This window comes from Ixodes scapularis, unplaced genomic scaffold (assembly GCF_016920785.2).
Source record: "Ixodes scapularis isolate PalLabHiFi unplaced genomic scaffold, ASM1692078v2 PGA_scaffold2__306_contigs__length_199485367, whole genome shotgun sequence".
Lineage (NCBI taxonomy): Eukaryota > Metazoa > Arthropoda > Arachnida > Ixodida > Ixodidae > Ixodes > Ixodes scapularis.
In genome coordinates, this window is record NW_024609857.1 from 62662174 (window position 1) to 62668376 (window position 6203).

The 6203-nt window shown below is 46.2% G+C and overlaps 1 non-coding gene across 1 annotated transcript; it reads left to right on the plus strand.

The window, feature by feature from the left end:
- Nucleotides 1-916: 916 nt before the first annotated feature.
- Nucleotides 917-991, plus strand: Trnak-uuu. The gene has a single exon. It is a non-coding gene; the product is annotated as a tRNA-Lys (tRNA).
- Nucleotides 992-6203: the final 5212 nt, after the last annotated feature.

Consider the following 6203-nt stretch of genomic DNA (forward strand, 5'->3'; position numbering starts at 1 on the left):
CAAGCGAGGGAAATATTAATTTCTTTATTCAACCCTATAAAATTAAAAAAGAAAAATCTCTGTGGTATGTGGAGGGAAAACTACTATCGCACAGTTTGTTCAAAATAATGCATGACTCGGAAAAAATTTTTTTTTCGTCTTGCACAACACCTGCGAATAACTTCTAAAACAGATGGAGCATCAGCTAAACGGTATAATTAAAAAAAAAAAAAACAAAAAAAAAACGTGATGCACGAAGGAAGATTGTGAAACCAACGCAGTATACCACGCAGTATTTTCAACCCTGCAAGAATGAACGCCCCATCCTTCTGGTGCTTTATTCTAAAAGGGGACCGCATATCCAGCTGCATCAGAAACTGCCAAAACGTTTGTATAGTAAACGTGGCAGCAAACTAAGCAAGGATTAACTCGGAACTTCAAGACTGTCTCCCGATGCACGAACTCATAAACCAAAGCTGTACCGAAAGATACGATATGACTAACTGAATAACACAAATGGTCACAACATTTTAGTTGTAACCACCTTTCGATGTAAATACACAATTTGTTACCTCTTTTTTTTTTTTTTGGTTGTGGAGAATGTTAGATGACTGCTCAATCTTAGAGGCCAGCAGGGCCTTTACTATTCTTCAATATTTTTTGCTTCTTTTTAAGCACGCGAAACATTTTCATTCGCTTCTTTCTCGCACTTTTGTACGACATCTTTTGTAAAAGAAGTTGAAGTTAATCATTCTATTCGAGTATGGTTCGAGGCGGCTGAAGTATTCCACTCGAGACTTGAGCAAAGTGAAAGAGACAGGAAGGCACCTTTGCAATTAATTGCATTATAATCATAACCTTAAATTGCAAGCTTCACCCTTGTTGGTGTTAGACTGGTGGCAGCTGATAAAACCCGTTTGCTCTACTGACGTCTAACCCCTTGTTAGCACAGTTGGTAGAGCGCTCCACCTTTAATGGAGAGGTCCCGGGTTCGATACCCGGACCAGGCGGATTTCTTCCGTCGCGCTGTCACCTAGCTGTGTTTGGAGATTTGTGTTTGTCCTCTGTCCCTCTTGCTTCCCTTCTCCAGGGATGATTTTCATCATTCTTGTCCAGCTCGCTTGCACCTTTGCATTTAATTGCATTATAATCAAGAAATGTCCTGCCTATTTTACTTTACTTGAACATCACCGCAGCTATTAGGAGCATCTATTTTTTGTCCTTTATTACTCGCAAGTTGTGTTATTCCCATACTTTTTTTTATTAGAGGATAAGAAGAAATAGTACTACAGCAACTCATAGTTCGCACAAAACCCGCCGATAAACGAAGCTGTCTTAAGCGCCTGTAGTCGCTTCCCAGGTTTTTTCCTTCCCTTCCCTTTCTTTAGCTCTTCGCAGAAACCCCGAGCTAGCCCAAAAACATCGAAGACATCGCGTATGTTGCATACGCCTTACCCCAACGCAAACCTGCAAACTATCCTCGCGATGTCTGCGGTCTTCCGTCTTTCCGAGCTCCTTATCCATTCGCCTGACGACCGCCTGCCGTGCCCAGCAAGCATCGACCTCGCTGTGAACGGCTGCGAGCCTTCCTGGCAGACAAGCCAAGTAACAGAAACAAAGCCCCGGCCGAATTTCTGGCCCATCTCGGTATTGAACGAAGCGGGCCCAGGGTCCAAAGCCATCGAGGCCGGCCTCTCCGGAGTCTCCCTAAGCCAACCGGGGTAATGCCTCGGATTGAGCGAGCGCCAGGGAACGGCGTCGACTGCTGCTCTCTGGGAAGCGACGCATATGCTCTGCCAAAGGGCTTTATTCTTTCCCTCCTTCCACTTTCTACAGGCATCGCGGGGCGGGCCGTGACGTCATCGGGTGGCTTTAAGAGGCTTGGGTTTCGGGGCTCTTGTCGTCACGTGACGGACGTTGTTTCTGGGTCACTTCTTGGCAGGGAAGCCTCAGACCTGGCTGCTAGATAAGCGCGGTTGTTGTCAGCCCCTTTAGAATGAGGTCCTACTCGAAGCTCTTTAACAGCACATTACTGCTTGGAATTAAGGTATTTTGATAGTATATTGCCGCGCGCGCAGCTGGCCAAGTAAGCAGCGCGCGCGTGGCCTAACGGTTATCGCGCTTGCCTCCCACGCAGAAGGCCAGGGTTCGGTTCCTGGCCGCGACTGCACATTTTTGTTGACAGTGTAATTTTATGTTCTAGTGAATTCGAGAACCGTCTTGCTGACTCGAGGTTCGAATGTTCTAGACACCAAACCTTCTACGCCGAACGATCCAGAAACCCACGAGGATACATAAGGGATTCCGCAATGCGAGCGGAGTCAGTTTCGCCCCAGCGTTCGACTCTGCTGTTACGCCGACTTCGACGCCCGCGACGCTCTCTTATTATCTTTTGTACCCTTTTATTTTTGGCACAAGTTCGCCACATTAAACGTTTATTTATTCCTGTTTATTTCTTGTTTATTGGTCACCTCCACCAAAATGTCACGGGTGGTGACCAATAAACAAGAAATAAACAGGAATAAATAAACGTTTAATGTGGCGAACTTGTGCCAAAAATTAAAGGGTACAAAAGATAATAAGAGAGCGTCGCGGGCGTCAAAGTCGGCGTAACAGCAGAGTCGAACGCTGGGGCGAAACTGACTCCGCTCGCCTTGCGGAATCCCTTATGTACCCTCGTGGGTTTCTGGATCGTTCGGCGTAGAAGGTTCGGTGTGTAGAACATTCGAACCTCGAATCAGCAAGACGGTTCTCGAATTCACTAGAACATAAAATTACACTGTCAACAAAAATGTGTAGTCGCGGCCAGGAACCGAACCTGGCCTTCTGCGTGGGAGGCAAGCGCGATAACCGTTAGGCCACGCGCGCGCTGCCTACTTGGCCAGCTGCGCGCGCGGCATTACAAATAACGACAACCAACACGCATGACGAAGCACTTTAAAGGAAGAAATTGCCTTCTTTCAGTTCATTCTGTTGCTGTGCGCCGACATTCGCTTCTTAAAGCGCTTAAAAGAAAAACTAGAAAAACGCTACTTGTGAGAAGCAGGAGGTGCGCCTTTTAAAAGTTATACAATCTCGTACTGACTTTTTAAAATTTTTCGTAATATTCATTTTTGTAACACATTAAAAGGGCCATGAAATAGCTTTTGGGCTGAGATAAATAATTTTAGATTCGGACTTTAGTAATTGTATACCGTTTAGTGGGCCAAAAGAAATAGGGTAAAAAGACAAAAGCCAGCTTTCAGGTACCAACTTTTGAAAATATAGTGGGCTCTTTCGTACCTCTTTTCCTTCGAAAGCTCTCCGCCTTTCCACTATGATACATCCGCGGTAACCAAAGCATGTCAGCCGACCCCAGCTCACGCATTAGACACAAGAACAACGTCACTCCGACGTATTCGCTCGTCAACGATCAATCCGACAACGAATAATTGAATTCGCGTTCGTGGCCAATGAGTGCCGTGACGGAACTTTTCATCACTTGCGAATGACAAGTTACATGGTGCGCCTAAAAAGCACTGTGGAAGCTTGGAGTCATCGTACCGGTGCCCTATCATGTCACGACTTCGTGATTTCTCAATTCGCTTTTGGGCTGAGGATTAAAGCTAAGTAGGAAGAAGTTGAAAAATCGTTTCCCTCTAAAAAAACCGCCTTCAAGTTACATTACACTGAACTGGACGAAACTAAGTATACTTTGTTTCAGCTTAAGTCCAGGCGCAACCGACGTAACGAGCTGATGGGACAAATCAAGTAGCGTCAAAGGCGCAAGTCACTGAGTTTTTTTTGTTTTTGTTTATGATTGTTATTTGATTATAAAACATGTACAGAAACATGACAAACACCAAGATGGTGCCCTTTTGACCCTGTCTCATTGGTCCCATGAGCTCGTAGCTTCGGCTGCGTTTGGCCTTACGGGGAAACGAAGTATAGTTCTTCAGATAGTCCCAATAAAAGTCTCGACGTATGTGCTATGTCAAACGTTTGTGTGTACGGCCTGTGCTATGCTCTCTTTCCCCACCACCGACCCACGCGCTCAAATTGCAGTGCTCGTTGGACTGTGGATTTGTAAACTTTGTAGTGGTGTATGTCAGGGGTGGCCAAATTGCAGTTCTTCGCTGACTTAAGTGCGGTGCGCGACTTCCTAGTAAGCGTGCCCCCTTCCCCTCTTGTGTTCCTAAAACAAAAAAGTTCTAGAGTTATAACAAAAACCTCACAGTCTTCGCAGTTTTGCACCACACTGGGTACATAGAGCTGGGCTGCTCTTTGACATATAAATGTGTCAAAGGGAACAGGCACATAAATGTGCCTGTTCCCTTTTTTGTACCAGAAGGAATTTTGAACCGTATTGGCGACGTGCGCGATCGAAAGCGTCGCTGTGATCAGCCTTCCACAATTGGTTGAATGCTGGCTATGACGTCAGCAAAGGATTTCTCATCGACGGAAATAAGAGGAATGGAAGAACTTCAATTTTGGCGGTGTTGGCAGTGTTGGTTTCAGAGCAAAATGATTTCAAGCTTCCACCATGCTCATTAAAAACACCACCAAACCTGTTGCCCACGAGGTAATGACGTCACGAGAGGGAATCCTAGGAGGGCGCCACTAAAACATCTCGCCGCTAAAACACACGTCCGGAGAAGTGGCTGAACCATACATTTATTTTTCTTTGGCGGTTAAAGAACCGCTAAAAAAAATAGGGGGTAGATATCAAGGCATCTAGCATTGAAATCTACCAACTATTATTTCAATCAGAGCCCATCACAGCTAGGCATCGTTCTGACGTCACAGCAACTCCTGCGCAAAAAGCAGACGACCTGCTCTCCGTATTTGGGGACCATTGGAATGTTAGAGTGTTATCGACAGGTAGGTTCGAAGTATAATTTTACAACTTCATATTATAAGCCATTTTTTTGTTCTTGTTGTTGACTATACTTCGTTTCAGCTTAAGCCCAGACACAGCCGTCGCTACGAGCTAATAGGACCAATCAAGCAACGTCAAAAGCACAGGTGACTGGACTTTTTCTGTTTATGATTGGTTCAGCGATGATAGGGCACGTACAGAAACGTGACGAACAGAATGATTGTGCTCTTTTGACGCTCTCTGATTAGTTCTATCAGTTCGCAGCGTCGGCTGCGTCGGGACTTAATGCGGCTCGATGTATGTTTGTTGTTGTCTGGGGTATTATGGCGTAACCGAAGTAAAGTAATTTTTTATGAGCCTTTATTGGTTCAAGGTTAATGACCAGAATATAATAAATCAGTTGTCTTTGTAAACTCTCAGATAATAAGTTAAAGTTATGAATAGCAAGAGAGTTTTTGCCGTGAACCCGGCTAAATTGATGCAATCCCCCCTCACACACACACACACACACACACACACTGTGCCACAGACAGGACGCAGCACTGCTCATATACAAGCGAAAGCAGTTTGCTTGCGGAATAACTCATCAAACAAGCACCACCAGAGCGCTCATTGTCCTCGTCCTCGTCCTCTATTTAGCGGAGTTACCGCCTACCTTGAGACCGATGTGTAATTGAACATATTTGTATGGTTCCAGATTGTTTCTATGAGTTCAACTCATAATCAGTTGATATCCAGAAATGAACGTCACCTTGTGGGTAGATGCCAGTATTCGGTCATTTTTCTGTTTTCGCGTGATAAACAGTTGACTGGCCATTCGCTGAAGCTCACTCACATTTTCCGAATGTCGGCGATGCCGTATCGTTGTCTCTTCACACCACTTTTGCCGAACTCTGAGAGCGAGTCACCCCTGCCTACTGTCTCCCACTCTTCGCACAGGCTTACCTGATATCCGCATTTCCCCCTCACCGTGCTTCTCCCCTTATTTTCTTTTTGTCCCGCCACCCTCTGACCTTATCCCATTCCTTCATCTTATCTGAGCAGGAGGAGCACAAACCACCGACAAGCCAGGGCGGGGCTGCAGCCACAGTAATGAGGCTCCCAAGTTTCTCCATGGCCCCCGCCCCCAACACCAATACTGCGTCATCGGAGAGATGCAATTGGGGAGCTCTCGGGTCCTACTCCCAGCGTCCAAGTACAACCGTTGGCGATGAGGCTTGGCGCCCGGAGGGAATACTCCCTCTTAGCGCTGAAACCGCGGAACTGGGAGCAGGCGTTCCGTTCTCACGGTCCCAAACAACGTTTACGAAACGCCGAATCCCGTGGCCAAGTCCGCCTGCAATCGCCACCCGGCCCTTTCCGAGAT